Source organism: Pelodiscus sinensis, chromosome 3, assembly GCF_049634645.1.
Source record: "Pelodiscus sinensis isolate JC-2024 chromosome 3, ASM4963464v1, whole genome shotgun sequence".
NCBI lineage: Eukaryota > Metazoa > Chordata > Testudines > Trionychidae > Pelodiscus > Pelodiscus sinensis.
In genome coordinates this window covers 60,029,778-60,053,194 of record NC_134713.1, presented here as the reverse complement: position 1 = coordinate 60,053,194, position 23,417 = coordinate 60,029,778, and the positions used below count along the sequence as shown (strand labels likewise).

Sequence of the window (23,417 nt, the reverse complement as noted above, 5' to 3'; positions counted from 1 at the left end):
GGCCATTGTAAGCTCAGGGCTCAGGGTCGGGGGTCTCAGTGGACCACCTTGATTTTCAGGCACACCTGCTCCTGGGTGGCCAGGCTGGCAGCTCTCCTGCCCTAGACGGCCACTTTCCTGTGCCTAGTGCCAAGGTCGTGGACGAGGTCCATGATGTCCGCACTAGCCCAGGTGGGTGCCCACCTCTTGCGGTCCCGGGCAAGCTCCCGGGAGCCGCCAGCCTGGTCCCGGGAAGAGGGGGAGGGCTGGGGGGCATCGGGTGGGTGGCTCGATCCGTGCCAGGTGCAGGGTCTGCCGGCTGGGTGCTGGCAGGCTGGCACCTGGCACGGGCACCGTAGCCAGCCTGTGCCCCTTTTAAGGGGTCTGGGGCCGGGAGGGGGGCCATAGAGTTTCCCTGGTGTTGGCCACAGTGGCCACCAGGGATACCTGGGGAGGGCTAGCCTCCCACTAGTTCGAATTAAGGGGTTACACACTCCTTAATTCGAATTAGCTAGTTCGAACTAGGCTTAATCCTCGTAAAATGAGGTTTTCCTAGTTCAAACTAAGCGCTCCGCTAGTTCGAATTAAATTCGAACTAGCGGAGCGCTAGTGTAGCACCTATTAAAGTTAGTTTGAACTAACGTCCGTTAGTTCGAACTAACTTTGTAGTGTAGACATACCCTGTGTTATTATCTATCATTTTTTTAAAGATTCTGAACACTGTTAGTGCTGCACATCCAGTGGATGTATTCAGAGAATTACCCACAACTACAAGATCTCTTGCTTGAGTGGTAGCAGCTAATTTGGAACCCATAATTTAATAGGTATCATTATGGTTATAGTTTCCAATGTACATTACTTAGCATTTATGAATGTTGAATTTAATCTGCCATTTTGTTGTCCTAATCAAATCACTTTCGTTTATTAATAAGCCCAGTGTAAATAATTGTGGTGGGGGGAGGAAAACATATTTCATATTTCTTTAATTGGTAAAGGGGGCAAACAACTTATGAGCTCACTCTGTATAAACTTTATGCATAGTGAAACAGATTTATACAGGATTTGAGCCCACTGGGGCTATGCACTCTGGTGCTGTGTCAAGTCCTTTTGGCTGACCCTTCCCAGAGTTAAGTGGATATCAGTGTTTGTGTCACTCTGCTGTAGTCTCTGACCCCAACTGTAGCATCACTGGGAGAGACCAGAACTTCAGGCTCAGGAGGACAGGATGGTGGGGCACCCAAGAGGGCAGATAGGCAGGATCAGAGGTAAGATCAGCACATCAGGTGACAGTTTCTATGTGATATCTGTGACCAACTCTGTCACACCATTATAATAAAGCTTGGGTGCTCTAACAATTCCTAGTTAGTATCAGGAGATCTAGACATTTATTTTCTTACATGGGGCCTTACTGAAGAAACATTTGATTGAAATAAAAATATATTCCAAAATTATAAAGACTGAAGGAAATTAGATACATTGTAATAAAAAAGCTGTAAAAGAATGGCCCTTCCTTTTAACTGCTCCTATTTGATAAGGTTCAGAGTCCAGATTGTAACAAAGAGTTCACTGAGACTAATAAATAACTAATTAAACAATACCTAATTGAGCAGTCTAAGGCAGCTGACATGAAGATAAATAAGAAAATACATATTTTCAGCAATCAACTTCCCTACTTTCCTTCATAACACATTTTTATGATTAAAATAAAGGCAAATACTCTGAGAGTTAATAACTATTTTTTACATTTAAAAGAAACAAAGCACATTTCCCACTCTTTTGGGCAAAATAAGTGTCCATAGACTTCTCACTACAAGTGGGAAATCCAGAAGTGTCCAGTAGTTATCCTTCTAAAGAGAAGAAAAAAAATTGTGACATTCAGATGAATTTTAACTTCTCCACCCCCTTTTAAAACAGTTTTTCATAGTATTATAAACTGTATTAAACACTATTATACACTTAATTAAATAAAAATTTGAAAACATTAGTTTTTCCATTGAAAACCTGATTCCAGTTCCCATCTCTAAAATAAAAACAATACTTTCTTTCCCCCACTTTTTAGTTTTCTCTACTTAGAAGAGTAAGCAGTTTCTTATAGTATATAACAGTGTGTAAGGGGGGAAAAGAGCTCTGATCACAGCCAAGGCACCAAAGAATTACTGTAATAGAAATAATTTTAGTACAGGTTGTACCTCCCTTAATCAGGGCTCCCTGATCTGGTGTTCCTGGACAATAGAGCCCAGGAACAGGGAGGTCTGGTGGCAGGCAGGAACACCATAAAGCACACCAGCAACTCAGCCAGGAGCCCAGTGTTGGAGGGCAGAAATGGATGGCATGGCGGGGAGTTCTGGCCACAGCGGTGGCTGTGGAGCTCCAGCCTCAGCAGCGGCCAGTGAGCTCTGGCCCTGGCCACAGAGATCCAGCCCCTTTGTGGTCCAGTGGTCGGGAAGCTCCAGCCCCAGTGACAGACAGGGAGTTCTGGCCCCAGCCATGGAGCTCTGCCCTCAGCCCTCCACCCCAGCCCTGGCTGCAGAGCTCCAGCCCCAGCCACGGAGCCGTGACAGCAGAGGGGTCGATGGGAGTCTAGAGAGCCCCAGAAGACTGGGGCAGCACCGGAGGTAGGCTGGCTCTCTAACCCATGGCAGCACAAGCCCCATGTTCAGAAAATCCCCTCATTGGGGACCATTTAGGCCATGAGGGTGCTGGACCAGCCAGGTCCAACCTGTAATAAAAATAATTTGACAAAGAATTTTAATCATACAATTTTCATCATATTTACAACTTCTAAAAAAATAGAAAATGAAAAAATGAATAAAACAAGCTAACTCTGAATCTGTGTTAATGACAACCCAATATTATTACTTGAGCTTTTATCACGCTATCACTTAGGTCAGTGATTTTCAAAATACGGATCAAAATCCAGTACTGGGTCCAGAAAGTCACAGAAGATGGGCTTCACAGACTGGAGGGGGGAAGGAAGGGAAAAATGGCACACATATTCTAATTCTGGCACCAGATCACTTAGCCTCTGAGTACATTAACCACAAGGGGTATTTCTCCATGGATCACTGTCATGATCATGAAGGTTAGCTAGCATCCTGGGGACTAAGGGGTTAAATATGTCCCTTACCTAAACCAGGTGGCAGACAGCCAATAGAAATGTAGGTAGGAATTTCAAACTGGAACAAAGGAATTTTTGGGTTTTTCCCTCCTTTGTCGCTGGGTAATTTCTCTCCAGCTATTGAAGGGGACAGGATGTCTCCCTCTAAGAAAATGTTATTCACAGTCTGTAAGTAGGATAAAGTTTAGATAAATTCATTAGGTTTTATTGTTTTATGGTTTGGGAAATGGGATCTAGTGTTTGAGATTTAAAAATGGGTTTTGCTCTCCTTTGTAACTAAGTTCCTGGCCCATGGTAAATTTCTCCTGCAGGTATATTTTTTGTTACTATTCCATTTAGTCATTATGCTTGCAACAGGAATATTGTGGTGATAATAAAAGTTCTTTCTCTTTTCTTTTTATTAACCTGGTATTGGTTAATTTTTGTGTCCTGGTTTGTACTTTAGGGGTGAGATTTCCCAAGTAGTCTCTCCCTGGTTGCTTTATTTAGGGTGGTGGCAGCGGCCACCCGAATATTCTCAAAATCTAGGTTGTTAAGATTTTGGGGGAAAGTTTTATACCAAAGCCTGGTAGATAAGGTTTTGGGGTACTTTTGCTGGTACATTTATCGTGCCAGAGTGGGGAAGGAGCCATGACAATCACCATGGGCGCTTCCTGGATATTAACCAAGGCTAATCCAGAAAGTTGCATGACGCACGTTTTTTGGAACACTGATCTTCCATAATATTTGTAATGGGAAGGGTAAAACCTTCATTCAGGGCTGGCCTGCTGAAGCACAGTGCCTGGGGGCTCAGGCTGAACAGCCTGAGACAGGGCTTTTAGGGTAGCACAAGGATCAGCCTTGAGGCAGCAATTTGATGCTGAAAGTCAGTAATACTTGTTGTCATGCACAGGAGTGCAGTGGCTGCGTTGGTAGGGGTTATTCTGATAGGTCCGTGCAATGCACTTAGCGCTACAGTGACCATTGCTTTGCTGGGATATGTTTGCTTGCTTGCATGTCACAAAATAAAAATTGCTTTGAAACACATGAATTTAATTTATTAAAACAAGATACGTAAAACACATGTAAAGCATCAAACATCTACATCAGGTGGCAGACTGAGGGAAGGGGGGCGGGAGAAGGCGGTTCTGAACGCGGCACCAACGTCATCTGGGATGGCCCCTGCGCCCTGAAGTATCCCTAGGGGTCTTCAGAGCAGAGGTAGGGTCACCCCCTAGTACGTCAACCAGTAGGGCATGGGTGCAGCACCAGAGCAGTGGTTTGCTTCCCACACCTTGTGGTAGCATTTCATGGCTCCTGCACTGCAGTGTGTCCCAGTCTTAGCCCCTGTCAATTATGCATCTTGAGATCTGCCTGTAAGTATCATAATTGCTACAGCTGGAGCACAGCAGATACTGCACAGCTTCCTCTCCCCAAACACTGAAGTCCAGCATCTCATCATGGCTCCAAGCCGGGGATCTCCTGGTGCGTGAAGCAGGCACTGCCAGCTGGAAAAATGTGCTGAGAAAACAGCACACATTGCCAAGCAAACAGGAAGGGGACTTTCAAATATCCATAGGAATGCAAAAGACAAGTCTGAGGGTTTTGTCACCTGAAAGCAGAGCAGTAGAGTTCAAACAGAAGATCAGAGAGGCAAGAACATGCATTTTGGGAATGGTACTGGGGGTCAGTCACAAAGCAGTAGTACACCAGTGTCCACACTGGCACCCCAGCTCTGTATCCAGAGCACAGCAAGTGCTATACTTCTTATCAGGGTGGTTTACCCTGCAGAGTTAGTGAGCACTAAGTGACTTGCCAGCAAGGACACCTCTAAAGTTACAGCACAGTAACTTGGCTATATAGACTTGGCTTTGTCTTGAAGACATGCACACTAAAAGAAAGTTCAATAAATAAATAGCATGATCTCTTTTAGGGTTAATTCTTCTTTCACTACACCAACGGTGGAATATTTTCTATATTGAAGAGTTTGCTTTAAGGATAGCAATTCTTCCTTTAGATTAATAGGTTTCCTTTTGAAATCCATCATGTCATAGTTATCTGTTGATTAGTTTGTCTGGTCTGCTCAAGAATTTTAATAGCTTACTTTGAATCAATTTCTTCACTGTATCTGACAACCAGCACTTAAAGATCTTTCCTTCCTTTTCTGAGAGACTATTTTCTTTTTTGTCTTTTCTCTAGTAACAAATTATCCCTCTGTGACGGCGCGTTGGGGGTCCCCCGTCTCCTGCACCCCGAAATGGCACAAACAGACTCCACCAGCCAGTGGAATTGAGGGTGGTTTATTGCTCCTCCAGGATACAGCACAGCACAGCACAGATGTAATCTGGTTACAGGAACTGGGGCTAAGAGGCCTCAGTGCTCCCCTTGAGATAGAGGAGTCCCAGCCCCCCTCCCCAGCTCCTTCTCCCCTGCTTTCCAGACAGGAACTAACTCTACCTCTCCCAGCCCTGCCCCCAGCCAGGGCAGCATTCCACCTCCCTTTGTTTCTCCCCATGGGGGGTAGGCTGGTTCAACCGGTATGGTACCTTTGCATAATAAGGTTTTCCCTGATGGGTCTTGCTCCAGACAGCAGAGGTCACCACAGCCCAGCAAGTACCCCCACTACGTCACACCCTCTTCTAGGTTTACTGTATCTTTTGCTATTGCAGAAACTACAACATCTATTTTATCAAAAGCTAAACCAACAAATGTTCAAATTTGTCTTCTCAGATTTTGTTCAATGCAAAAATCATAGGCTGCCCATTTACTCTTCTGAACTTATTTGGAAATTCCCATGTGCTTCTAATAAGGATAATCAACAACCAAATGGGAAATATTTGCTTGAATCCAGTCTCCCTTTTCTACCCCATGCTTTTTAAAAAAAAATTTTTTCTTCTCTTGACTTCTGCATGTGAACACAGTAGACTTCCGATAATCCAGCACCCTTGGGACCCAGGTGGTGCCGGATTATCAGAAATTCCGGACTATCAGGAGGTACTCTGGCAGGGGCGGGTCACGTCGAAGGAGAAGCGGAGGAGGGGGCGGGGGTGTGCCAAACCCTCCTTCCTGCTGCAGGGAGGCAGAGCCTGAGAGCGGAAGAGGAGAGGCGGTGACAGGCAGGCAGCCGCATTCAGGACATTCTGGTCAGTTACAGTCACTCCGGCTGGATCCACAGCCGACACGCAGTTAATGTAATTTTCCTCTCTACTGCCGGGGGGGGGGGGAGGGCAGGGAAAGGTAGGGGTCGGTGGGAGAGGGGGAGGGAGAGGGAGTGGGGTCTCCCACCGACCCCTACCTTCCCCTGCCCCCCCCCCTCCCGGCAGTAGAGAGGAAAATTACATTAACTGCGTGTCAGCTGTTGAACCAGCCGGAGTGACTGTAACTGACCAGAACGTCCTGAATGCGGCTGCTTTGGCACACCCTCGCCTCCTCCTCCTCTCCCTCCCCCTCTCCCACCGACCCCTACCTTCCTCTGCCCCCCCCCCTCCCGGCAGTAGAGAGGAAAATTACATTAACTGCGTGTCGGCTGTGGATCCAGCCGCAGTTAATCAATTGCTCTAACAACTTGAAGCAGCTGCCGGAGCACTTCCGGGTTGCAGTTGGTGCCGGACCATCAGGCGTACCGGACCACTGGATGCCGGACCACCGGAGTTTTACTGTATTTTGTTTGAAATGGATTGCTCCAGAGAATCTATATTCAAGCCATCAAATTAAGAATTGGATTTTTTCCTTCTAATTGAATAGAATATCTAAGGATTAAGAATTAATATATGAGCCATCTATTTTGCAGTTTAGCAGGTCTCTCTCTTTTTTCTGAGTTTCTCTTCATCACAACTCTCAGAACTACTATCATCCTTCTTGCTAAAACTATATTACTAATATTTTTTCATTTTTTCTCTGTCACATCACATTTGTAAAGGCATTTTCCACTGTATCCTTAAAGGTGCAATCCTCCACAATTTCCTAATTAAATCTCCAGACTGCTGTCCTAACAATTCCACTTATAAATTCTAATATTAAATGTCCCCATCTCCCTTCTCAAAGTTCTCAGTAGTTACTTCAACACTTCTGGAAGAACAAAAATTATTTACATATCTAATTCTTCAAAATATATTAATGTGTATAGCACATCACTTGCACTGATCCATAGTTGACAGAACTGCAGCTGAAAATTGATCTATAGCTTATTCTGTGAAGCTGAAACATTTTGACTTACGTATATAAATGTGAATCTTTTTCAACCACCCACTAATATTCTATACTGAACCATTATTTAACCATCTGTCTCTGGGACAAAGGGCAGATGCCATTCAGAAACACATCCTTTGTTTGTTTATTAGAACATAAACTCTCTATTACATCTTAGATTTCCAACCGTGCTAGCTGGTGCAGAACACAGAACAATTTGTTTAACATAGCCAGAGACTATGCCTCTGATATCTAAGTGACACACAAGAGTTGCTGTTTATAAAGCACATCATGACATTAGGATACAGAAGGCAAGTACATCCAGGTGTCATATTTATAGGGCTAGACTCATTTTTGACTCCAGGTCTTTGAGGGCTTTCCCTCAGGTGCCCATCCTTGTATTTTTATCTATCCCAGGTTGGAATTCTAAAGTTCTCCAACTTTTTGACTAGGCCAAAGAATCCCACATATCAGTTGTTCTACCCAGAAGTTTAAAAGTCTGCCCTTGGGGAGGCTACAGACAGTGATTAGATTGGTGCTCTTAAACTGAAACAATACTATTGTTAAAACAATGGGAACAAAATTCTACACTGAAATTAAACCCCTATGACTGATCCCATGTCCACTGACTCAGGCTCACAGGTCGTTGGCTATAAAATTGAGATGTAGAAGTTTGGGCTGGTCCCTAATTCTGGGACCTTCTCACCTCATGGTGTGGAGAGAGGGTCCCAGACCTAAAAAAGAGCTCTGGAAGAGAGACAAACATCTGAGCATACACAAACAGCTGGTCCAACAAAAGCTACTTTGGGACCCAGGTGGTGCCGGATTATCAGAAATGCCGGACTATCAGGAGGTACTCTGGCAGGGGCGGGTCTCATCGGAAGGGAACAGCGCCGCAAGGAGCAGGGCAGGGGAGGGGGCGGGGGTGTGCCAAACCCTCCCTCCTGCTGCAGGGAGGCAAAGCCTGCAAGCGGCAGAACAAGAGAGGGAGGGAGAGGCAGGCAGCTGTTTTAAGAAATTCTAATCAATTGCACTGCCCCAGCAACAGGCTCGCAATCTACCTTTCCTCTCTACTGCCTGGAGGGGGGAGGGTGGGGAAGGGTAGGTGGTCGGCGGGCGGAGGGATGCTGAACCCTCCCTCCTGCTGCAGGGAGGCAAAGCCTGTGAACGGCGGAAGGGGAGAGGCGGCGAGAGGCAGGCAGCCGCATTCAGGAAGTTCTAATCAGTTACACTTACTCCGGCTGGATCCACAGCCGACAGGCTCTCAATCTACCTTTCCTCTTTACTGCCTGGAGGAGGGGGGGGGGGGGCAGGGGAAGCTAGGGGTCGGCGGAGGAGGGGGGAGAGGGTGTGCCAAACCCTCCCTCCTGCTGCAGGGAGGCAAAGCCTGCAAGCGGCAGAACAAGAGAGGGAGGGAGAGGCAGGCATAGAATCATAGAATCATAGAACTGGAAGAGACCTCAGAAGGTCATCAAGTCCAGCCCCCTGCTCTAGGCAGGACCAATTCCAACTAAATCAACCCGGCCAGGGCTTTCTCAAGCCGAGACTTAAACACCTCTAGGGATGCAGACTTCACTACTTCCCTAGGTAACCCATTCCAGTGCTTCACCACCCTCCTAGTGAAATAGTTTTTCCTAATATCCAACCTGGACCTGTCCCACCACAACTTGAGACCATTGCTCCTTGTTCTGCCATCTGTCACTACTGAGAACAGCCTCTCTCCATCCTCTTTGGAACCTCCCTTCCGGAAGTTGAAGGCTGCTATCAAATCCCCCCCTCACTCTTCGCTTCTGCAGACTAAACAGACCCAAGTCCCTCAGCCTCTCCTCATAAGTCATATGCTCCAGCCCCCTAATCATTTTGGTTGCCCTCCGCTGGACCCTCTCCAATGCGTCCACATCCTTTTTGTAGTGGGGGGCCCAGAACTGGACACAATACTCCAGATGCGGCCTCACCAAAGCCGAATAAAGGGGAATGATGACATCTCTGGATCTGCTGGCAATGCTCCTCTTAATGCAACCTAATATGCCATTAGCCTTCTTGTCTACAAGGGCACATTGTTGACTCATATCTAGCTTCTCATCCACTGTAACCCCCAGGTCCTTTTCTGCAGAACTACTACTTAACCGGTTGGTCCCCAGCTTGTAACTATGCTTGGGATTCTTCTGTCCCAAGTGCAGGACTCTACACTTGTCCTTGTTGAACCTCATCAGATTTCTTGTGGCCCAATCCTCCAATTTGTCTAAGTCACTCTGGACCCTATCCCTGCCCTTAAGCATATCTACCTCTCCCCCCAGCTTAGTGTCATCCGCAAACTCGCTGAGGGTGCAATCCATCCCCTCATCCAGATCATTAATAAAGATATTGAACAAAACCGGTCCTAGAACCGAACCTTGGGGCACTCCACTGGAAACCGACCGCCATCCTGACATCAAGCCATTGATCACTACCCGCTGGGCCCAGCCTTCTAGCCATCTTTCTATCCATCTTACCGTCCATTTATCCAATCCACAATCTCTTAACTTGCTGGCAAGAATATTGTGGGAGACCGTATCAAAAGCCTTGCTAAAGTCAAGGTATATAACATCCACTGACTTCCCCATGTCCACCGAGCCAGTTACCTCATCAGGCAGCTGTTTCAAGAAATTCTAATCAATTACACTGCCCCGGCAACAGGCTTGCAATCTACCTTTCCTCTCTACTGCCTGGTTTAGTGCAAAGCGTTCTGAAGCCCCCTGTCCTCCAGGCAGTAGAGAGGAAACGTAGATTGAGAGCCTGTCGGCTGTGGATCCAGCCGGAGTAAGTGTAACTGATTAGAACTTCCTGAATGCGGCTGCCTGCATCTCGCCACCTCTCCCCTTCTGCCGCTCACAGGCTTTGCCTCCCTGCAGCAGGAGGCAGTAGAGAGGAAAGGTAGATTGCGAGCCTGTTGCCGGGGCAGTGTAATTGATTAGAATTTCTTGAAACAGCTGCCTGCCTCTCCCCCCCTCTCTTGTTCTGCCGCTTGCAGGCTTTGCCTCCCTGCAGCAGGAGGGAGGGTTTGGCACACCCCCGCCCCCTCCCCCGTCGACCCCTACCTTCCCCTGCCCCCCCTCCTCCTCTAGGCAGTAGAGAGGAAAGGTAGATTGAGAGCCTATCGGCTGTGGATCCAGCCGCAGTTAATCAATTACACTAACAACTTGAAGCAGCTGCCGGAGCACTTCCGGGTTGCAGTTGGTGCCGGACCATCAGGCGTACCAGACCACTGGATGCCAGACCACTGGAGTTTTACTGTATTATCACCCAGCTGGTCTCTCTAATATCGTGGGAGCCAAACAGCTATAACTACACTGCAATAAAAAATATACTCATGCAATAAACATCATAATAATCAGGTTAACATATATTACTCATTTATTACAGAACAGCTCCAAACATACGACACCAAGAACAGCCTATGTTTACTCCTAACTTGTACATCATCTTGCATTATAGGGAAACTTCATCACTTTCTCATGAGCACTTTGTCTTTGTGATCAAAAAAGGCATGTTACTTTCATTGTCCGTCCATACTATGAAAGGGGGCTGCTTTACCATAGTTTTTGGGTTCTGTCCTACCAAGGCTTTCCCCACAGCATTGCTTCATGACTGATAGAGCCCTGCTCCTCCCTTCCCTTGATCAATCTGGGTGGACTCTGGAGTGAGAGAGAGAGAGAGAATTTGCTAGCTGCTTTATTATTGTATTTTTAATAAATGTGGTGTGTTTCCTTTTTCCCTAAAAAGATCCTGTGTGCTACTTATAAATAAATATAACAAAGCACAGTGCTTAAAGCGAGGGAGGGTACAGAATGGAACATATCCTCGGGGGGGGGGGTGGACTTTTAAAAGATTGAGATTTTAGTAAAGCTACTGTTGCTACTGCATACCACTCCACTTCCCCATCACATAAGTTCTGTCTCTGCTCCACCCCACCCAGCACCAGCTACCACTTCTTCATTAGCTGATTGACTCTCAACTCCCAAACAATCAGGTTCTGAGAAGACCATTCCAGCAATGAGTGGGAGGGCGTGCAATGCCTCTGCCAATGCAGAGGTAATAACAAGGGCGGTATTCTATCACAACGTCACTCATTGGCCTAACCATCTCTCCTTTACTTATACATGGAAGGGGCTTCACTCCCTGGTACCCAGATCTCGTTACTGCCCTCTCATTGGCTGTGGGAGCTGGGAACCAATCTAATTGTGCACAAGTGTCTTCTTAACACAGGGACAGTCAGCAGCAAGATAGGATAAGAGTGATCTGTGGGTTTAGTAATGGAAACATGAAAATATAGCATTAGTTGGCATCCTATCCCTAACGAATGAAGAGGATGTAAAATTTAGCAGATGTGTTGTTTAGGAGGAGTAGTTTGGGTACAGCGAAGATCACAAGTAGCTCTTTTTCTAGTATATTTCACTTAAATACAAGTTTTCCCTTAGCCAAGAGAAAGAGTTAGACAATAAAACGGTGGCAGTTCACTTCAGTTATCCATTGCCGGGCTGTCACTACTTCATTTACCTGCACCTCTGCGGGTACCAGTGATCACAGTTCCCACTGGCCGTGGGTCACTGTTCATGACCAATGGGAACTGAAGGAAGCAGCACGAACTAGGACACTGTTTCCCACAGCTCCCACTGGCCAAGAATGGTGATCTGCAGCTGCCAGAGCTGCGATCGCGCATTCCTGCAGGGGCAAAAGTAAATATAGCAGTTATACCAAAATATTACCAGCCCATTAACTTTTATTAAGAAATTATATCACATATGACACATTCAGTAACATTTTCTATGTTGTGGCTGTTTTCCAGAACACTTCCTTTCATGTTTCTACTCACGAATTAAAAGAGATTAGTAGAATGTAAATCTTTGTATCTGATCTCTTCTATGACTAGAACTTGGGCAAACAAATATTCCACTTTTTTAATTCCCTTCAAAACTGAACCCCAAAAGAAAGGACACAAACTAATTAGAGTTAAATTCACTACACTTTTATATGTGATACTATGACCTCAATTCACCAAAGCATTTAAGCACAAGCGTAGTCCTACCGACATAATGAGATTACTCACATGCATAGTCAAGCACTTGCTTAAATGCTTTGATGCATCAGGGTCTATACAATTTGTTAGTAAAAACTGCTTAACAGAACTTTCAGAGGGGTAGCCAGGTTGGTTTGTAACAGGAAAAATGTAAAAACAACAAATAGTCTATCACCTTAAAGACTAATAAAACATGTAGATGGTATCATGAGCTTTCGTGGATACAACCCACTTCTTCAGATGACCCAGAACTTGTATATTTTCAATATTTGTTTTCTTTCTAAAGAAGCAGAACATTCTGCTGGAAAATGTATCAAAGTTCTTCATAAGTCAATAAACCGTTTTGCCAATTGTTCTAAAATTTCTGTAAATGATAAGCATTGTGGAGGTTTGGTGTTCATAATATGAGATAATCACCAGTAAACTGTTTAAAATTAAAAAATTAAAATAGGACTGTGTTGATTGTTAAACCTTTTTTTTTTTTTCATTGGTTCAGTGCTTTATTTTCATTTTTGGTTTTAGGAGATCAGTAGTACACCTGATCTAACATCATTTCCTCTTTCTCCCATAAACTTTGAAATGGAAAAAAACCTTAAAAGGAGTGATTTTAGGGTTTTTAATCTGATAATCTATTTAACATAACTCTGATAGACAAAAGAAATTCAAATTGTCTCCACTCAAATAATAAACAATTCATTTCTATTTTTCCTCCTGCATGCTCTACTCTCCATATCTGGTTATTTTTGGCGATGTCTTATCTTTACTCCCTTTTGGCCCTCTCTCCCATTCCTCAAACCTTTTCCGGAATTGATTTTGGTTGCATTCCTCCTTTTCCTATGCCTTTTCTTGTTACCATAGACTTATACTTTTCCATCAGAGTGAAACTGGCAGAAGACTATGAGTTAATTTTATTCAGTGAACAATCTTTTAATGTCTAGGCAGAAGCAGACATACAGTAAGCTGGAGATAATTTTCATAGGGTCCTACAGTGATCATCCATTACAATATAGCATCACAAAATAATTTCTAGCATGACAGGTGCCAGGGAAAGAGTTAGGAAAGGTGCAAATTTGCATGATATAATTGTCCATTAACATTTCATTAAACAAAATGTTGAATGCCTCCAATGAGTGGGCAAACAAGACAGCAAGTTATGTAAACCATCCTCCACCTCTCATTTCTGAATTCCCTACATTCACAAAATGCCAGCTCCCATTTACAGTAAAATGAACCAAGCACACTATGACACTCCATCAACAGCAAACCACTACAACAGAGCTGGCTTAAGTAACAGAGATAAAGACTGCATATTTTGAAGAGTATTAAATATATTTTATCTCAATTGTTATATTTTTTCCTGAGACCTGGTCTACTTGAAAATTAAGTCAACTAGCGACATTGCTTAAGTCTGTGAAAAATTTCAAGCAGAGAGCACTGCTGTTAGGTTGACATAACACCCCGCTATAGACAAAGCAAGTCGACAGACTTCTTCATCCCAGCTAGTTACTGCCTCTCAGAACAGGGAATTAACTACATCAGTAAAAAAAATTCCTTCCGTTTATGTAGTAAGCATATATTCTACAGTAGCATAGTTGTACTGTAGCACTTGTAGTGTAGATGTAGCTTCAGTTTTCAAATAAGCATATTACCTATTTATGCAGATGCATCAGCAAAATGAGGACAGATATATGGAAATAAGCAGTTCCAGTGAGCGGGTTATAGGACTCTTTACCATAGAACCCCTCATAAGGTCAGGGTTACAAGGTTCTTTGCTATGCAACCCATAAGGTGGGTAAAACAAAAAACAGGACTATGTAACACTTTAAAGACTAACAAGATGGTTTATTAGGTGATGAACTTTCGTGGGCCAGACCCACTTCCTCAGATCAATATGTGGAAAATTGGCATGACCATATATACCAAAGGATACAATAAATAAAATGAACACATATGAAAAGGAAAAATCGAATTTCAGAACAGAAGGGGGATGGGGGGAAAGGTAAATGTCTGTGAGCTAATGATATTAGAGGTGATAATTGGGGAAGCTATCTTTGTAATAGGTAAGATAATTAATGTCTTTGTTAAGAGCTAGGCGTAAAGTGTCAAATTTAAGCATGAATGACAGTTCAGAGGATTGTCTTTCAAGTCTGGTGTTAAAATGTCTTTGAAGCAGGATGATGTAGTAATTTTTGTTATCAGAAAGAGGGCATGGTGCAACTAAGTCTAAGAACTACTTAACAGTTGGCTCATAGGAGAAAAAAATTTCTTCTTCAACATTTAAATAGGCAAACAGCTAGACTGCAATGTCTGTCAAGCTGGGTTCCCATTCCTAGTTCAAGTAAGTAAGGTGGGCTGCTCAAAAGGAGCTGAAAGAAGCCCCACCTGGCTCTTGCATTGGGTTAAATCCTGGAAAATGAGGAATGCTGGCCAATCTGCACCTCTCTTACCCAACTTGCTACCGGATACCAGTTGACTCCTGACAGAGAAGCTACTTATTGTTGTTTGGCAACCATCTCCCTCCCTTGCTACTGGGACTCTGCCCCCCGCCCCCCATCAAATTTCGCTCCACATACACCCCTCCTCACCCTATTGATACATGATGGTGACATTTTCAATTTGTTTGAAAAAAACATTAGTACAGGCAGTCCCCGGGTTACGTACAAGATAGGGACTGTAGGTTTGTTCTTAAGTTGAATTTGTATGTAAGTCGGAACTGGTACATATTGTAGGGGAAACTCTAGCCAAACATTTTTTTTAGTTTTGGATAGCATAGGGAAAGGTTAACTCCCCTCTAATGTTTGTTTTGCTGTCTGTTCCCCTGTTCAGAAGATTTCACATCTATTTCTGTCCCTGTGACAAATTCAGGACTAAAGGAGTAACTCATCAAATACCAAACAGCTCTGCACCATGCTTTGAGCTAATAGCTTTATTTCCACACACCACCCAGGGTTCTAGGAGGAGGGTCCTTTTTTTGCTAACACAATGAGGCCAGCACTTTGTTTGTTTTGGTGGAGTCTTTGTTTGCCCAGGGAGCCCAGCATGTATAGGGGGAGGAGGGGCGGAGAGGCTGCTTTTGTCTGCTGTTCGGCAGCCTGTTGCTCAGGGGAGGGGGCAGCCTGTTGCTGGCAGGGGGGGAGGGGGGAGGCGTGCAGGATGAGAGGCCGCGGGGGGCGGGGGCAGCGGGCGTGGGGAGGCACTTTTCCTCTGCCCGGCAGCTCTGCGGGATCCCTGTCCCTGTGGCCAGCTGCTGCAGGCAGAGGCCAGTTGGAGCCGGCCGAAGAGGAGGAGGAGGTGGATTCTAGGACCCAGATGAGCGAGCCCCGGGGACGCTGCTGCGCTCCGGGAGCCCGGCATGTATAGAGGGGAGGAGGGGCAGAGAGGCTGCTTTTGTCTGTTCGGCAGCCTGTTGCTCAGGGGAGGGGGCAGCCTGTTGCTGGCAGGGGGGTGGGGGGGGCAGCGGGCGTGGGGAGGCACTTTTCCTCTGCCCGGCAGCTCTGCGGGACCCCAGTCGGAGCCGTCCCGAGGAGGAGGAGGATCCTAGGACCCAGGTGAGTGAGCCCCGGGAATGCTGCTGCGCATGTGCGGGAGTTGCCTCACCCGTTCGTATCTAGGGATCCGACGTAAGTCGGATCCACGTAAGTCGGGGACTGCCTGTAATGCTAAAATGCAGAACGTGCACATCAAGTTTCCAGGCAGACAGAAGTATTTAAAAGAACAATAAACACCAGATAAAACTTTAAAAACAAAACAAAATTAAGCCCTATTAATTCCCTGGGGGGGGGTTGTGGAATCTCCATCACTGGAGATATTTAAGAGCAGGTTAGACAGACAGAGCAGGGTTACTCAAAACATGGCCCATGGGCCGCATGCAGCCTGCAGCCCATTTGTTTGCAGCCTGCGGTGCAGTCTGGATTTACACAGGGCTCAACATGCAGCCTGCAGGTGGGATCCTTTGAACACAGCCTCCACTGGGAACACGCTCCACAATGTCACACCAATATAATGGTCTAATGTTGATATGTGTTTTAGTAGTTAAATTCCTTGACTGTCATTGCTTATTAAAAGTAATGCCATATTGGTGACAATCGGGTAAATATTGCATTTTATTAATATCAGCAGAACTGACTTAAATGGGGCCTGTGTGTTGTGTAGTCTTGCCTTAATTTTTGTATTCATATCCGTCAGTGTGAAAGAAGCTATATGCATATATATTCGCATGTATATGCAACCACACTTAAGTTGTGGCCCTCGGCATGTCTTGTGAGCATTATCGTGGCCCCCTGGGCTTCCAAGGTTAAGAAGCCCTGATCTAGACAGTGCTTGATCCTGCTGTGAGGGCAGCGGACTGGACTCGATGACCTCTCGAGGTCCCTTCTAGTTCTAGTATTCTATGATTCTATCATTTTCAATGTAATTTCAGAATATTTTTCCTGAAAGTACAGGAATTTGAAAAACGCTGTTGTTTAAATAGCTGTATACCTGTACATTCTTTTGTCTCATCATACATTCAGAATAAAATGCAAGTATTGCTCTGAGCAGCAGTTACAATTGTCAGATTAAACTATCGTGTTCACATAAAAAAGGGAGAAATGCAAATTATATTATAATTAATGAAAGATAACAGTGCATTTGACATATGCTAGGATTACAATAAATGTCCGGTCCCACGGATTGTATACTCTTCAAGGCAAATGACTGTCTTCTTAAGTATATCTCAAAGGGGTAGCCATACTAGTCTGTAACTTTAAAAACAAGTAGTCCTGTGGCACCTTAGAAACTAACCAAAATATATAGAATCATGAGCTTCCATAGGCAAAACCCACTTCATCAAATGAATTGGAGTGGAAATAACAGAAACCAGGACATATATATGTAACAGCAGAAGTAGTGCCTATCAATTGTAGGACCTGTGTTAATGAGGCTAATTAAGTGGGCTGGATGTGTCCCATACAAAGCTTTTGATGTGGAAATGCATATGTTAATGGTAGGAGAAATTGGCTTTGTAATGGGCCAACCTTAGACCCAGGGTAAAGGTATCTAATCTGTAAAGAATTTCCAGTTCTGCAGACTGTCTCTGTAATTGATTAGCGAAATTTCCACATGAAAAGCTCTGTATGGGACACATTCAGCCCACTTGCTTAGCCTCATTACCACAGGTTCTACAATTGACAGGTACTGCTGCTCTTACATATATCTCTTCATTTCTGTTATTTCCACTCCAATTCATCTGATGAAGTGGGTTCTGAAAAAGAAAGCTCATGATTCTATATATTTTGGTTAGTCTCGAAGGGTACGTCTACATTGCACCATTGCTCAAAATAAGATATGCAATTTGAGCTATGCAAATTGTGTATCTTATTTCAATCTTATTTTGAAATAAGCCATTATTCCAAAATGTCCCTTAATCCTCATGGAATGAGGTTTACAGAGACATCAGAATAGCGATTATATTTCGAATAATGGGCTTGCTATGCAGATGTAGGATAGCTGTTTTGGGATACTCTAGTTTCCTGAAATAGCATTGCAGTGTAGATGTGGCCTAAGATGCCTCAGGATCATTTGTTGTTCTTAAGTATATTTACAGCATGTTTTAGGCATCACTACAACATTAATACAAAACAAGTGATTTGTTATAACTATACAAAAACAAATGTTTCTATAAGAACAAAGTTGAAAAACTGAAGTTAATAGTAAATGAATTCAGTGTTTTTGGAGGCATCCATTTTAGCATCTGGCCGTAAATCTTAAATGTCTACAGCCTGCAATAAATGCACATGCAGACACAAAACCCTGTATTGCTCCAGACAACACCAGATAACCTTGACAACAAACATTCACAAGCATACGGTTATTATTTTGACCAAAAAGAAAAAAAGAGCCTTGCACTGCAGAGTCCAGCTTAAGCAGCACTAGTGTTCCTCTGGTGGGCATTCTACCCTCAAGATACTCTGCAGTGGGTAAATCTAGTAACTATCAGCATAAGTACTTCACTTGACCTCAGCAATTTCAGTAGTGTGAAAGGCAGATCATTCACAAATCATACAGGGGGCTTAACCATTTAAAACCCCTGCCTTGAGTTGCACTAGCAAGAGAAAAGAGTTGAAAGCAATTTTTAGATCACAGGGAAGCAGCGACCCCTTCCACAGATTATTGCATTATTTTGGATTTCTTTCCTTCCCCCATTTACCCACTTCAGCATGCACTGGGACACCCAAGGCAGTGGTCGAGGCACAAGAAGACTCTTTCAGTGGGGTCACCCATGACCGGGGAAGAGGAGTTTGAGGGGGCTGACACGAGGGCCAGGGTATAATGTGCAAGGAGGGGAACAGAGGGAGGGGGAGAGGGAGGGGGAGCGGTGCGGATCCTCAGTGTACGGCACAGGGAAAGGGGGCAAAGGGAGAGGACACATGGGGGGGGTCAGGGTGTGATGTGGGGAGACACGTGGGTCAAGGGGGACGCCCATGGGGAAGAATCAGGGCGGGAGGAGGCAGACACCCAGGGCGGGGGAGGGGAGGGGAGGCGCATCCAGTGGCAGCGGGGGGAAGGGGCCAAACACCCAGTGGGGGAGGATTAGGGTGCGACGCCAGGGGAGTAGCAGAGGCCCCAGGACAATCTCCGGAGGGTTCCCCCCTCCGGCCCTAGCGCCCCGCTCCGCTGGCAGGGGGAAAGGCCGCCGAGGTCTCCAGCTGATCCGCGCTCCCGCGACCACAGCACAAGCCGGGAAGGGGGCAGGGTCGCGGGGCGCCCGAGCCCGGTACCGTGGCTGGGGCAGGGGGCTGGTTACCTGGGCGACGAGAGCCGGAAGAGCCCGACAGCGGAAAGCCCCGGAGCGGTCACTGACAGTTCCCAGCATGCAGCGCGGCTTCCCGTTTCCTCCCCCCTCCCATGCAGGCTGTCTACGCCACAGCGCCCCCTGCTGGGCCTCAGATAGAGCTGCGCTCGTGCAGGTGTGGAAGAGCTTGTAGGGGGCAGAGAGATGTGCGTGGCTGTGTACGTGCAATCTCTGGCTGTGACAGTGAAGGATGTGTGTGTATGTGCTCTGCTACGTAATGCTCGTCAGTATCTCTGTTCCTCTATGAGAGGTCTGTCTAGGCAGTGTGTGTGAATGGATGAAAGTGTATGAACGAAGTGTGTCTGTGTAGTTGTGTGTCCATGCATGAATTATATGCACTGTATGCATTTCAGTATCTTGAGGAAGGTGTGTGTATTGCCCTATGTGTGAATAACAGCCCAGCTCTGATTCCTGATCTTTTTTTTTTATTTGCAGGCTTGTGCACAAAACATTGATGATATAAAATACCTATTTATTCATTTCATCACATTTTTTTAAAGAAAGGAGAACTCTGAAAAAAGTATTTTCTTAAAAGAGGAATGTGATAGTAATTGTAGAAGACAAGCCAATGTATCATACATTTCTCCTAAACTTTATCTGGTTACATTATAAACACTTTGTTGCTATCTCTCTGTTTTTATGAAAATGTCCAACACTTAGCACAGTAGCGCCCTCATCTTAGGACTCCTAAGCACTAAAAAACAATTGTAATAATAAATAATGAGGCGGTATAGTGCTTATCAGATGTGTAACATGAATACATGTGTGTATCTGTGTATGAGAGTTTTTTTTACAGATTTTTACACTAGTGTGGACTTCTGTGGTTGTGCTCTAAGGATTTGTATTTGAGATTCAGAAGTGGGCCTTTAAAGAACCCATTGCATCGAATTCAATATGTGAAATAAATACACATAAAATACCATATAGGCATGTGAAATGAAAATTATATTCCTTGGTCTATCATTTCTACCATTGACAAATGTGAACAGTATTCCATTCACTCACAGATTGAACAGAATCATTGCACCAATCAAGGTTGCATTGTACAAAACATTTTTACAAATGGGTGACACTTACCAATCAGGTTTTGTCAAACATTGTTCTTGACAAGTCATTAAGAAAATACCACCAAGGGTGAGTTTCCCTTTTGGATTACCCGTTACCCCTCCAAAAAGTAAAACATCTCCATATACTGTTTTACAAATCATTTCCTCACTAACCTGTCAACTCAAGTCTCTTGCATTTGAAGTTAAATGCACTTTAACTTACTCATCCTTTTATCATTCATCCATTTTGGAAGCAACACTGGCAGACAGGAGTTATATGCTCTGGTGATGAAAATACAGTAGTAATACTATGTCCATTTCTGGCAGCTACATTCAGGTCTGCCAACAAGGGGGAGCAAAACAGGCAACTGTCCCAGGGTTGCCTGGGGAAGGCTAAGTCCAGCCCTGCCAGTTCTGCACAAGGCCTCTCCTCCCCCTTGTCCAGGAACCCAGTGAGTCTGTCTACATTTTAAATGAGATGTTGAAAAATTTGAGATAGTGTAGAAGACAGCCACAAAGATAATTTGAGGACTAGAAAAAATTCCTTACCATGAGCAACTTAAAAAGCTCAGTATGTTTAGTTTATATAAAACAAGATGGAAATGTGACTTCATTAAGGTGTTGAAGTATCTTCATTGGGATGCAATATCAGGCACTAAAAGGCTCCTTAATTTAGAAGAGAAAGGCATCACAAAAACCAACGTTAGGAAGTTGAAGCCAGAAGAAATTTAAAGTAGAAATAAGACACACATTTTTAACAGTGAGAGTGATTAACTATTGGAACAAATTACCATGGGAAGAGGTGGATTCTTCATCTTGTAAGACCTTTAAATCAAGACCTATAAAATTAGGCCTATCCCTATAAAATTAGTGCTGGGATTGAAATGTAGCAGACAGTAGTCTATTGCTCTGATCCTGCAAAGACTTATGCATGTGAGTAACTTTACACATGTGAATTTAATGGAACTACATTCATGTGTAAAGATACATGTTCATTTGTTCATGCAGGATTGAGGCCTATGCACCCAAGAGAAAGAGGGAAGGACACTGAAGAGGAATATGGGAGAAAAAAAGGAAAGGGGATTTTTAAAAACAGTATTTTAAATACAGGCAGTCCCCGGGTTACGTACAATATAGGGACTGTAGGTTTGTTCTTAAGTTGAATCTGTATGTAAGTCGGAACTGGCGTCCAGATTCAGCCGCTGCTGAAACTGATCAGTTTCAACAGCGGCTGAATCTGGACGCCAGTTCTGACTTGCATACAGATTCAACTTAAGAACCCCAGGCTCCGCGGCTTTGCTCTGCTTTGCTCCCCGTCCCCCTGGTCTGCAGACCAGGGGGATGGGGAGCAAAGCGGCGGAACACGCGGGCAGCGGACAGCCCAGACGCGTGTGGGCTGTCCGCTGCCCGCGTGTTCCGCCGCTTTGCTTCCTCTCCCTGGTCTGCTGGAGACCAGGGAGAGGGAGGACCCCGTTCATAACTGCGGATCCGACATAAGTCGGATCCGCGTAACTCGGGGACTGCCTATAAAACCAAACACTTAAAAATAATTAAAAGTAGCTTCTGTATGGGGAAAGACAAAAAATGAGAGAAAGTTAAATCATAGGGCCCAAAATTAAGTCCACTGACTTCAGAGGGAGCAGAACTCTGTCTACATAAAGGCTGCTAGATACAGGCTGTCCTCGCTATAAGTCCAAGATAGATTCCAAAAAACTTGGACTTATAGCAAAACAATTTAAAACAGGGATTTTTTTTCCCATGGCTGACTTCCATTTGCACAAATTTTTTGGGGGGAGTGGAGGTGGTGACTTAAGAATGGGGAATGGGAGGGCTTATAATGCATGAGTTCTTACAAGTGTCAACGACTTTAGCGTAGAACGGATGTATACCAGGGTGACTTATAGCGGGGACACCCTGTATAGAAAAATGTTATTTTATACAGTGTTTTGATTCTATGATTTAATGGCTATTTCTATTAAAAAATTCTGAACTTTCTTCTAGACTTGAGCTAATAAAGAAGAGGTACTGCCTGTCCCACACAAAACCCTGTTAGGATTCCATGGATCCACAACAGTCTCTTTGAAAACTTAACAATGACAGGTACACACTGGTTATGACTCCACAATTAAGGTTGTGTGGAATTTATCATTTAAAGCAGGAATTTACATTCATTTGTCATTTGATACAGTCTGTCAAAAATAATATGAAGATTTAATTCTTAACCCTTGGGGTCTGTCGTAAAACTGGTTCCAGGTGGAGGCATTTAAATCAATGATACTTCACAGGTATGCAGAGTGCCATCCTCAGAGTCAGTTTAAGATTGGAATTTAAATTCCAGGGTAATTAATACCTTATATTCAGATTGTGTCGCAGTTTAAATTGGCTAATCAATTATTACACTATTCTACAGTTTGTTTTATACATTTCATGCTAAAAGTAGCTGATTTCTGAGATTTTTTCCCCCTAACTGTATATCCCTAGCCTCTCTTTGCCAGGGCTGGGGCTGAGGTTGAGGCTGGGAGGGATTGCTTGATGTTTATCTGTTCTGTTCATCCCTCTGTGACACCTGGCCACTGTTGAGGACAGGATACTGGGCTAGATGGTCTGACCCAGTACGGATGTTCTTATATTCTTAAAAACACGCATACACAAGGCAGTTCTTAAAAACTAACTAGGGTTTCATTGTTTCTATAAAATATTGCTCTAGTGCAGTAACATGATATGGGGCATTACCAACACAATTCCTTTCTTCCTGAGCAGGGTCATTGGGGCTATGTCTACACATCAAAGTTATTTCGGGATACCAAAGGTATCCCAAAATAACTACCCCACGTCTTTTGAATGCCTCTGCTATTCTGAAATATAGTGGATGAGCTATTTTGGCATCCCAGTAAACCCCATTACATGAGGGATAAGGGATGTAGACTCCAAATAAAAGATCTTATTTCGAGTTTAAGGTGCAGTGTAGACACGTGCTAGGATACTGGGGGGGGAGTACTTCTTAGCCTAGTAGTGTCTATTTTCTGGTCTTGCAGCAGATGGCTAACTGGCAGAGTAACTAGTAACACTGGAAGCTGACTGCTGAGAACACTGTTGGCATATAGGCTGTTGTTTCTGTGGGAGGAGGAGGTACAGGGAAGGCCGCCCAGAGGAACAGAAAGGGGCATGAGGAGGCCCCCATATAGCCTCCACGGGCAGTCGTTGGTGGAGTCATTGGGA

The 23,417-nt window shown here is 44.6% G+C and overlaps 1 protein-coding gene across 4 annotated transcripts in view; it reads right to left on the bottom strand.

Annotated features, from left to right (window-relative positions):
* Positions 1-19,250, bottom strand: part of DOP1A (DOP1 leucine zipper like protein A) — a 111,228-nt gene extending 91,978 nt beyond the window's left edge. For 3 of the 4 annotated variants that reach the window (XR_012902590.1, XM_014569949.3, XM_075923817.1), the window contains exon 1: positions 19,105-19,250. The gene's annotated coding sequence lies outside the window, so the exon portion shown is untranslated. The remainder of the gene's footprint in view (positions 1-19,104) is intronic. The other variant, XM_075923816.1, reaches the window with a different exon arrangement.
* Between the last annotated feature and the right edge of the window lie 4,167 nt (positions 19,251-23,417).